Source organism: Alligator sinensis, unplaced genomic scaffold (assembly GCF_000455745.1).
Source record: "Alligator sinensis unplaced genomic scaffold, ASM45574v1 scaffold320_2, whole genome shotgun sequence".
Classification (NCBI taxonomy): Eukaryota; Metazoa; Chordata; order Crocodylia; family Alligatoridae; genus Alligator; species Alligator sinensis.
In genome coordinates, this window is record NW_005842684.1 from 3,204 (window position 1) to 14,873 (window position 11,670).

The 11,670-nt window shown below is 41.5% G+C and overlaps 1 protein-coding gene across 15 annotated transcripts in view; it reads left to right on the top strand.

Annotated features, from left to right (window-relative positions):
- The first annotated feature begins 443 nt into the window (after positions 1-443).
- Positions 444-11,670, top strand: part of EPHA5 (EPH receptor A5) — a 386,478-nt gene continuing 375,251 nt past the window's right edge. For all 15 annotated transcript variants that reach the window (XR_003096319.1, XM_025215915.1, XM_025215906.1 and 12 more), the window contains exon 1: positions 444-579. The gene's annotated coding sequence lies outside the window, so the exon portion shown is untranslated. The remainder of the gene's footprint in view (positions 580-11,670) is intronic.

The window sequence follows — 11,670 nt, forward strand, 5'->3', positions numbered from 1 at the left end:
ATGTATTTATTTGATGGAGTGGCATAGTTTTCATTGTTCCACTGCAGTGGGAGAATATATATTTAGGTATGTTATCAGTGCATATATACCTAACCAATTAGATAATTGTCTTTCCTCTTTAATCTGTTCGGAACATATTATGTAAATATACTTAAAAAATTCTGAATACATTTTGCATATCTATCTTTGAAGATATTCCAATCGATTGGATAATATTTTAAAATAGTATTACATGGCCATTACAGTCTCAGCTTCATATATCACATGTTCAGTGCAGCTCTTTCACTTAATAATGTTCTAAATTGGAAACGTGCAAGTTGGCAGTATTTTAAAGTATGATGCAAAAATAAGTGAACAGATGCATTGAATTTTGTCTAAGCTTTTAACATATATTTATTTTCTCTTTATTTGACGGTTTGAAACAGCTCTTTGCTTTCCTGTGTATCAATAAATGGACCCAATCCTGCCAATTCATACCAGTAATTCATTTGACTTCAAATTGACTGTTGCAGAACTATTGATGTGAATAAGGACCGCTTACATAAAAGGGAGCTTTTAGGGTCTGGTCCTTCAACATAGGTCAGTCAATTTTATCTCTTTGTTTTTAAAATGCTCAGAGCAAATATCCAATTCTTAGAATGAATCAAATGCCAGTTTTAATTTAACATTGTATTGAGGCTTTTTTATTTGCTTTTAATATTTAAAAAGCATTTGAAACCCTATAGGCTTTTTTTAAAAAGGTGACAACCTATGACAAATGCCACACCTATACTTTGAAAAAAATATAAAATATGGTAAAAACAGCTGACTACAAGATTGCATCTGAATCTAGCTGTATCTTAAGGGACATATTTAAAATGGTTCTAAATATCTGCAGATAGGTAAACCAGCTTATAATGAAACATTGACACCTTAATTTGATGTATAAAGTCAGTATGTGCAAATCGAGTTACAGTTGTTTAAATTGACAGTTATTCCAGTGGGAAACAGTACAGTTTGCATTGTTGGCTGTCAGTCCTCCCCACCTTTATGTAATGGTTTTTAAACCATAATATACTATTCAACGCCATGCCTTCAAGTTCATTTCTGTGATGCAAAAAATAAAGTTCAGTCCATACAAGGCAGTGTTTCAGCTATTATATTTTGTTTGCTTACAAGATGCATTAAAAAACAAAACTTTATAATATGGAAAGAGAGAATAACACTTGAAAAATGGTCCAGAAAAACTCAGAGTAGTTTATTTTATGCCATTTGATGTTTCATTCCCCTCGCACACCAGTTTTACAGTAGTGTAACTTCAGTGACTGACTTTAAGTCTTTTCTGTCTAAATTCCTGATTCTGCTATGCATTTGTATAGCAGTCCTGAGGGAAGATTGTAATAAGTTTAATAGGTATCCAAAGGTGCAGGGGTGCATACTGTTGGGTTACATTGTATGTTTGGGCCTTGAGTAGGAGGAGAATCAGGCGCGTAGAAATCAATATACCTGATCTTTTTTAATTGAAACTATTCCTCCCCCACCTAAAGTTCATGATATTTGCAGCCGGATTTCCTTTTCATATATTGCTGTATGCATGTATTGACTTCTGCAGAGATTACCATCCAAAGAGGGCCCTGGCCACACACAAACTTGCACCAGTTTAATTACACTGGTTTAGTTAAACTGGTGTAAAGCCTGAGGGTGCACACTCTTGCTTTGATTGAAGAGTAGCTTAGCTTGATTTAGTTTAAGTGTTCTGCTAATTAACTTACACAGAATTGAAACAAGCCATTCTTATTTAATAACACGCACAGAAATGAATAACACACACAGAAAGAAGAATGGTCACATAGGGGCTTGCACCAGTTTAGCTAAATGAGGGCATGAACAACTGGAAAAAATAAAGTGAGTTAAAAGGAGACTGGCAGTACTGTGTCAGCTAGCTTGTGGTAATGACTTCCATGTCTACTTTTACCTCATGGTTAGTGAAAGCTAAATCACTATACTTTAGCCCTGAAAAGCGAGCCAAAGTACCACGGCTTAGTTTTCACTTACCACTGGGTAAGAGAAGTGCATGCAGGCAGCTAATAATGAGTCGCTGATGTGGGGTTATTCCCTGCCTTCTTTCATTACACTGTAAATTGATCATTTGCCCATAATCTTTATTTTTAATTTAGGCTTTTAGTTGAACTGGGGCAACTCTGCATATAGATTAAATTCATAAACCTCAATTCAGCAGTCCATTCTTATTCTGCAAGGTACTTCAGCACTTGTTTAACATCAGACTACATGCTTAGGTACTCTGTTGATTAGGGATGGCCTTAAACACTTGTTTAAGTGCCTTACAAAAATGAAACTGTACCTTGGAGTAAATGAAAGAGATGGGAAGCTTTCTTTTAAAAGATTTGAGTTTTGAGCATTTTTTAACTGTACTGCAGTGCTGCTTGTCACGGCAAGAGTGCTACAGGCAGCACCTTTTCAATCAGTGCTTCACCTTGGCAATCAATAACAGGTAAACAAAGAAATCACAAGCCTTGACAGACTTTCCTGTGCATATACTAGAGCCACCTTCAAAAATAAATATTTTAAACTAACTTGCTATCATGAGTGCAGCTTTCTTATTTGCAGCTAGGACTTGATCCTGGCATCAGTAAGGACAGGAGCTGAGTCTGTCATAGGAGAACTTTAAGAGAACTTCACTAATCCATTGATATTTCATTCAGGGCCAACTATATTACACACATTTTTTTTAAATTGAAAAGCTCAGTTTACGTAATGATGTTTCATGCTTTGTTAATTTCCTGTGCAGTTTTTGTACAATAGACACATTCTCTCCCTCCCAGCAAAGGTTAGTTGGGTTCATTGAAATTTTACATGGAAAAGCCACATTTGAATATAAAAGCATATTTAAGGGGAACGTGCAAATGTCCCTTGGAGCATAGCTGGGAGATGGGAGCTGGCATCATGCTTGTCCTCACTCTGCCCTTCTCTTTGTGTGACCAGCTGAGCATTCGCATAACAGGCCTTGCAGAAATGAAAGTGATTGGTTCTCTAGTACATTTCACAAACAGTATTGCAAGGAGCCTTGAGTAATAGCCACGGCTTCTAGTCTCTTTAGGTCTTCCTCAGCTTAGTAGTCCTTGTTTGCCCTCACTATTGTTTTTTAACCTAGCACTTTATTTTCTGTATCTGAGCACCTCCAAATCTCTAACACCTTTATTTTTGCAGAAATATTAGCAGTAGGGGTATGCGGCTATCCTCCTTTTACAGATGAGGAAACAGGCACAGAGACAAAGGTCTAACATCACATGTATGTGTCTATGTATGTGGATGTGTACATGTACTTTCCACACCTACTGTTGAAGCCTTGCATAGAGGACCATAAAGTTGCGTTTGGCTAGAAAGAGAGCAGGAGAGACAACTCTGTAGCACAGTGAAAACACTGCCCTGGGAGGGGAGAACTTTGAGTTCTGATCCCTGCTGTCCGAGAACCGTTTGTATTCTGCATGGAACTGTCACTGAATAAAGTGCCTAAGGTGAGCAAGAAACCATGCCTATCCCTTTGCACATGAATGCCCAGATCTCAGTGCTTGTACTCTCCCCCTCTCTGGCTCTTTGAAAATTTAAATATTTCATAAAATGGAACTTCAGTAAGAGAAGTTTAGATAGTCATCCTTCTCATTGTCATCATCGTCATCCCCAGCCCTTTACTTATGTGTTGTAAGGATTCAGAATTGGACGGTGGGTTCTGAGAATGAGTCCCTCATTCCAAAGACAAAGATGCAATTTGTTCGCAGCTTAGGCATGAACTGTGAGCTGAGCTGAGCTGTTCAGCTCTGATAAGACTCAGGCATTTTTGCAAACGTGTAGCAGAAAAATTGTTTGGAGACTAGGGAATTTTAAACCTCAAAAGTTGACTCATATGGAATTTAGGAATTCCCTAGGTTAGGCAGCAGCTGCGTAGGGATTTTCAGGATTGGGGTTTTCAATTTAGGCACCAAAATTCCTTCTAAATCCTACTTTAGGTCCTTAAATCCTTTTGAGAATTTAGCCAAAAGTGTTTTCTGAGGTATCAAAACTCATCTTTAGTAGAGCAGGAAACACCACATTGTTTTCTTCACTGGCAGATTAGTTCCCTACCTGTGAAATGTAGGTTGACTCGGGGACTGTGGAACATTTTGCCAATGGAAACCAATTTGCTGAACTTCTGATGTGTGTGTTTTTTTTTTAATACCCCGCAGTTTGAAGTGGCCAGTCTTGAAGCACTGAGAAGGAAATGTTTAGCTTTTTTAGTTTAAAACAAATGCATCATTTCAAAATTTATTTTGATTTTATTTTAAATGAAACATTTTAGAAAGTTTGAAATTAAAACGATGTCTTTCAAATTGCAAAGACCCCCATGGGGGCAGAGGTGGGTGCCCACCATTCTGTTGACTCCACTTGGTCCCCACTCCGCAAATACACTACTCGGTGCGGTGTTGACCAGCCCAACTTCTGTAGTAGGGGAGGGGCAACATAGGGCTTCTACTCTCATGGCAAAAAGCTTATAATTGGTGCCTGGGGCTGTATCCCACTTGCCCCACCCTAGGTATGCTACTGCTTCACCCCACTCCTCCTTAAATTGACTCTTTTTTCAGAACTAGGAGGATGCACTCAGTTATTCTTCCCATACTGGTGTTTCCATTTGCAAACTATGTACAGTCCTGATTCTCAGTCAGTATCTGTTGTACCTTCACAGTGTCCCAAAACTCCATGCAGACCAAGTTAACAGATATCAGTTCAGGCTTTGGGCCAAAGAAACAAACTCAAGTCTGGCAGTCCCCCAAATGGGATCAGAGCTTGTTCCTATGTTCATTGCTTCCAAGCCACCAGCAGACACTGGGATGACAACAGTCAACATGTTCCTAGTTTCTTGTTGAGGAAAATGGCATAAGAAAAAAAGCCAAGTTCCCAGGATAGTGGGATGCATTGGGGTAGCAGTAACTTCTAGCTGCTGGGGTGATTATATGGCTGTGGAGACAGCTGATGTTTTTCCGTCCCTTTCCCTCTGGCCCCAAAGTCAGCAAAGTGGTTCCCTCCCAAAGTTAGCACCCAGAGCAGTTGCCCCAGCTGCTTAAACTTCTGGAAGGTGCCACATATTATTCTGTAACTCCTGTCTGGCTGATTGAGGGACTCTATTAGTAGGCCCCTGAGAAGCTGGGGGCTGGGGAGAAGGAGTCTCTTCGATCCATATTTAACCATAAATGCAAGCAGGACACTTCATGTGGCTTAGAGTAACTCTTGGAAGAAAATCAATATTTCACCAGCAATATTTACACAATTCACAGCACTCCTACATGAAAATTTGTCTAGCAATATAACGATCAATTTTCTTCCAGTTTGCACATGCAGAATGAATGAAATTATTTGCAGATATCATGTCTTTCTTTACACATTGTCAATTTCCTGTAATATAGCAGTTTATGTCTGTACTATCATTATGTTTTTCCCCTTGACTTGATTTCTTACTAATATTGCATTTTCATAAGGTAGCAGGAGAGCAATATTTTTATGATGATTTTCTACCATCAACCTCACAAAAACATAGATGCTGTCAAACATCAGAAAAGCCAATAGATCATCCTAAATGTTCTTTGTTCCCACGAGCCATCCAAACATAATGTCAGTTACTTTTTTCTACTTGAATGAATTCAAAAGCAGCAAAATGGTCATTATTGTGGATTGGAAAGCTTTGTTGTTGACGGGTAGGACAGACAGCTGAAAACCTTGTGAATCTTCTCTAACTGAGAGTTGTTGGGTAATCTGACAGCTATAGTTACATCTGCGACATGTCTGTTTTAATTTTTGTTGAGTTTTAATGGAATGCATAACATAGTTTGATATGCACATTCTGTGGAGGAAAAAAAAATGCCTATAAAGGACATTTCATGGACCCAGTTTTAAACAGAAGCCTTCTTTTCCCATGGTACAACAGGCACTTTTAAAAGCACAAGTCAGATTTTCTCCTTCAATCACCCAGTCTTTTATTTAGGAAAGCACTGGAGTTTTTGTATTTGTTTAAATTCCATTGACTTCAGTGAGATTTGAGGAAGTTCTAAGTCAGTTCTGAATAGCTGTGGTGTTTTGGATTAGGGCCTAAAGATTGTATATAGCTCCTGGTGCATCTACATGAGATGCTTAACTGTGCATTAGTGTAGTTTACTGTGCAGTAAGCATGTGCACATGCATAGTACGCAGTAAACATCGCTAATTGCAAGTAAATGTGCTACCTGCAAATGCAAATAACAAATTTACTTTCGATTAGTAATAGTGCAGTAGCACTCATGTAGATGCGTGACTGGGAGCAGATCTGCTCCTGGGCAGCCATCCACCAGGCGGTGGGAGATTGCTCCCTGCCTCCAGGAGTTGCCTCCTGCTGGGGTGGGCTTCACCACTGGAGCCTGGGTGGGGACTATATCCCCCTGCCTCAGGAGCAGGGAGCCCCAAGACCCTGCTCCAAGTTTGCGGTGGGGAGCAGGGGCTGGGAGATCCTTATCTCCCAGCGCCAGCTCTGTGGTTGTGGGCCAGTGCTGGGATACCTTTGTCTAGTGCGGAGCAGGGTGGGGAACAAACTAGAGAGTTTGTTCAACACCCAGCTCCGCATTGGCAGAGCTGAGCAGGGAAGAAATTCCCCAAATTTTTTCCCATCCAGCTCCCCAGGCTCCCTAGCCACTGCCTGCATCCAGGGTCAGGGTGGAAACTGTCCTGGTTAGGGGTAGGTTCCAGCCCCCTGCCCTGTTCTGTTGGTGGGGCAGCTAGCAAGGAGCTAGCTGCTATCTGCCCCACCAGAAGATTGGGGCAGGGGGATGGGACCTGCCCCACCCTGCAGCTCTTTCCAAGTCCCCTGCCTCTGATTGGGACCAGGAGCTCCCTGCTGCCATGGAAGAGGGACATGGTCACCACGCTTGCAGCAGGCAGCCCCTGGGGTCAGGGTGTAAAGTCCCATCCTTGGCTAGGAGACAGCTGTCTCCTGGCCTGGTGCTCCTTGCCAGCCCTTGGGCTAGCACCCAGGGGAAGCCTAGAGTTCCCCCTTGTGGTGGCAGGGGCCCATTGCAGGACCCCAGGAAACAGGAGCAGTTTGCTGCCATTAGCAGCCAATCTGCTCTCACTTCTCTGCATGTATAGACGCCTGCCTGGGAGCATTTACTTGCAAGTAGTTTACTCATGAGTAAACGTATCCAGGATCAAATGCATGTGTCGATGTGCCCTCTCAATCTGTGGAGCTCCCAGTGTTGTCCATGAACTGGGAAAGTATGTAGCCTCACAGCCTTGCCCATGCTGGGGAAATCTGCTAGCGCAGTACCAATGCATCTTCGTCAGTAGAAGGTATAGTGAGACCACCAGTGCACATAGGGTTCAAAGGAGCTGCTGACATTTCTACCACTGTTTCACTTAAGCTTTCTCTGAAAATCCTCTTGTATTTACTAGTGTTTCTATCATTAGCAGTGACAGAGCTGCATCAGCATTAGAAGCTTTCCCTGAAGGCTAGTGCCAGTGCAAGTTCCAAGATCTTTTGTACTCTTGGTATAGTTTATAATCCCCACTGAAACTCAAAGATAGAGCTGGGTAAACAAAAAAAACTATATCTCTTTCTCCAGTGAATAATGCCTTTTAAATTTAATGGATATTTTAGTGGGAAAAATATCTGTGTTGCAAATAAAAATAGGAGGGAAGTGGCAGAGGACTTGCCAAAAACTTGAAATTATTTGTTTTCTTTTTTGTTCAATCATTATGCTTCCTTTTTGATGAAAAATTGAAAGAAAAATTAGGAGAAATATTGAATGTTGTCCAAATTTGTCATTGGAGGGGGAAATAATCTCCTGGCTAGCTCTACTTCTAGGCACTGCCTAAATGTGTCACAGGAAGAACTGACTAATGTCTGTGCTGTTGAAAATGGATCCTTTAGTGAGTGCCACTATCTAGAACACTCTATATTTGCTTCAGTGTGTCTGTATACCAAGTGATAGACCTAGTCACAGAATTGAGACTTCCAATTTCATTCCACAATCAGTATTGTGTTCTCTCTAAAGTAACCTTTGGCCTAGAAGGCTTTTTGACCAAATGGCCATTGTCCCACTCATCTTGAGCAATACGCTCAAACAGAAGTGATAGTCTTATAGAAATTACTGGGTGAAATTCTATGGCCTGTGTTATGACCATACCTCTTCCCTTTTGGCCTTAAAATCTATTAATCTGATATAGACTCTAGTGTCTTGGCAGTCACTTGAAAGGAAATCATAATCTATAGCAGAATTGAGCCAACATAATATAATATCAAACTATAGCTAATATTAAGTTGTGGGTTCATTAAATTGTGTGTGTTTTCTTCTAACTGTCTATAAATAATAGGTATGCTCCATAATTTACATTTTTCTGGCATTGGTTTCTAATGGCATATGAATGGATATTTCTTAAATTTTTCTCTTGTTTTGGTCTTTGTGCAAATAATTAACATGAAACATCTGTTTTGTGATGGCTTTGGTTTCTTTTTTCAGTAGGAGGGTTACTTTTTCATTTGTTTTTGATTTTCTGGATTATTTTTTATTGCTACTTACTATCAGGAGCACTTTGGAGTTACAACTTTGAAAAAATAGCACAACAGGGAATGCAACAAGAAAATTAAAAGCAGCAGTCATATAATAAAACTGATAAAGATTTATGCAAAAGAAAATGTTTGACTGGTAATGATGAAGGGCCCACTGTGGTAGAAATGTCTTGGTAGTGCTGTGAACTCCAACAAGAAGGAGGGATGGTGAGATATCTTTGGTTTCATGCCACTCAATTTGTTATTGATTATTTGCTTTGTAGATATGACCCTTGCCTTAGGCTCAGAGCAATAGGATGAGAGAACAGCAACTTGCTGCATGCTGAAGTCTTACTGACTAATTCATACAATGATATTGACATACATCGTTGTTGGAAGACTTGCATCTATTTCAGGACTATGAGAGGATAAAATGGTGGTTACTGGAAAGAAAATTTGGGGAATTAACTACTGTTGGTCTAGATTCCATCAAAATAGATTTGGACTTGAAGAATGTATGTTTGGCTGGGTGGAGGCATGAAAAATAATGGAAGAGTGTCATCCCCAAAAGGGTTCTCTGTGATAGTTCAGTGTAAAACTCTGTGACTTGAGTTGCTGTTGTTACCCCTGGTATGTCCTCTGTAAGGGCTCATTGCTGCCAGGTGCTGGCTTCAATGAAACACACTGTTTAACCACATACTTTTTTTTTAAGCATGTGAATATTCCCACTCACTTCAGCGAGACTTCTCATGGGCTTAAACTTGTGTCATCTGCTAGATTCTGGTAAGCATTCTTAGCACTTTGCAGCCAGTCATGAATGGGATGAAACAAGACCAAAGTGCTTCTGAAAGGAGCTTGGGAGGTGCCTTCAGAATGTAGGGAAACATGATAAAAGGGAAAGAAAGCAAAAGAGAAGAGAATCAGCTTTTGCTTCCTCATGGTTGCATCTCATGGATAGTTGCAGCCTTAGTGTTCATATAGGCTTAACATTGTCAAAGGGGGAGAGGAGGAACATGACAGGAAGGTTTCTTAGTAAACATTGACAAGAATTGCTGTGTCTTATGATTCAGACAGATCATTTACAGAGTGTTTGGAATTCTTTGTGCCACTTCGCCCTGATACATGGATTGACTTTGATCCTGGGTACCACACCACTGCTTATTTCCTCAAAATCCATTTCCTTTGATTCCTTGCAATGTTAGCCCAAACACTTCATTTTTCGAATCCCACCCTGCCCAAACATGTAATTTAAACCATGCACATTTGGGGGGGGGGGGAGGGAGGGGTTCATTGCCAAAAAAAGTCTATTTAGGTTGAACAAAAATTTTCATGTTCACTTTCTCAAATTGAATTGTGAGTTCATGTGAATTCATGGTAACTTTCTCAGATTGTTTGAGATGAAAATTGTTTTGAAAAGTCAGTCTTTCATTTTGTCATTTTTTAAAGAAACAACTAACATTTCAGCTTGTTATTTTAAAAATTTTAATTTCAAAATTTACTTCAGTTTATTTCAAAAGTTAAAACAACCTTCAAAAATTGAATGTTTTGCTTCACCTTAAATTTTTGTTCTGACTTTTTGCTTTGCCAAATGTGTGTGTGTGTTTAATTTTGGGTTATTTCTGAAAGAATCCCCACCTCCCATTTTTTAAGAGGTGTGTGCAACCTGTGAACTAAAAAATAAGTTATTCACATAGCTCTGCATACAGTCCTCTATAGGGGTACACTGATTGAGATTTTTGGGGCCAATACCGATAGCTGATTTTTAAGGAGGCATATTAGCCTATACCAATCTGATTTCCAACATGCAGGTCTTCAGCTTGAAGAGATGCATCCAGCTGGTAAGTCTGGTGTGGTGGAAGGGGAGGGAGAGGGAAGGGTGTGGGGGGAGCAGACCAAGGTGAGGGAGGGAGTGGGTCTGGGGCTGGGGCAGAGGCAGGCGCTGCCCAGCAAGGGTGGGGAGGGGCGCAGGACAGAGCCACAAGTGGCTCATCTAGGGGGCAGGCATGTGCCCTCCGGATTGGTGCTGGGCGGGCTGCAGGTGCGGGCTGGGGCTGGGGCCAGGGCCAGTTCACCTGGGGAGTGTGGGAAGGTGGGGGTGGGTCCTGCCACTGTATGGCTCATCCCGTGCTTGTCCTGCAGCTCCCACCGCTGCTCCTGCCACTCGTCCGGGAAGGCATGGGGGGAAGGGGAGGCATGTGCCCCCAGATCTGTGCGGTGTGGGGCAGGACAGGTTGGGGTCAGGGCTGTGCCCCCTGCCCATATCCCCCAGTCCCTTCTGGACAAGCGGCGGGAGCAGTAGCGGGAGCCGCTAGGTGAGCATCGGACAAGTGGTGCGCAGCCCCTGGCCCAGCCCCATCCCCACATCCTCCCTCACTGTGGGGGTCTTGATCTGCCCCCCTACCCCCACATTCCTTCCACCACACCAGACTTACCAGCTGCAGGCAGCTCTCCATGCATGGACATTTATCGGACAAACTATCGGCAGCATTGGCCCAATTTCCGACACAGAAAATGTTCTTTATATCGGTGCTGATCCAATATCAGACCAATATATCAGTGCACCTCTAGTTTCCTGATTATATTTGGTCTCATCAGCTTTTTTGGACTTGGCTGCTTTGTCTGTTGTTCTAATTCTCTGTTTCATTATAACTTGTATATCCTATATCATTTCATAATCATGCAAATCTTTAATGATTCAAATGCATAGTCCCATTGAAATGAAAGGAATTACTCCATGAGGAAGGCTTTTCACAATTTAACCTAAAACCTGTAAACCCTTCAGAGGAGTGACTGTCTTTCACTGTAATTTGTTTGTAGAGCGCTAGGCACACTTCACAGCTCTGCAACAAATTGTAAACATTGCTTTAGAATATAAGTGACACATGGAAAAAGCAACAGGATCTGTGGGGGCAGTAGTATGAAAATTGCTCAGCTCTGGTCTACCAGCAATTTATTCCTGGTGAGGTCAGTGGTAATAGGCACAGCAGTGGGCCAAGGCAGGTCACTGTTGAAAGTCCTTGAGTCAATACTTGTTTCCAACTATGTTAAGGAGCTGAAACTGGAAGGTGTCAATTTATGGGGCTGTTGGTATGAGCTAAGCCCATTCAGGCTTGTCCCGGGCTCCCCCC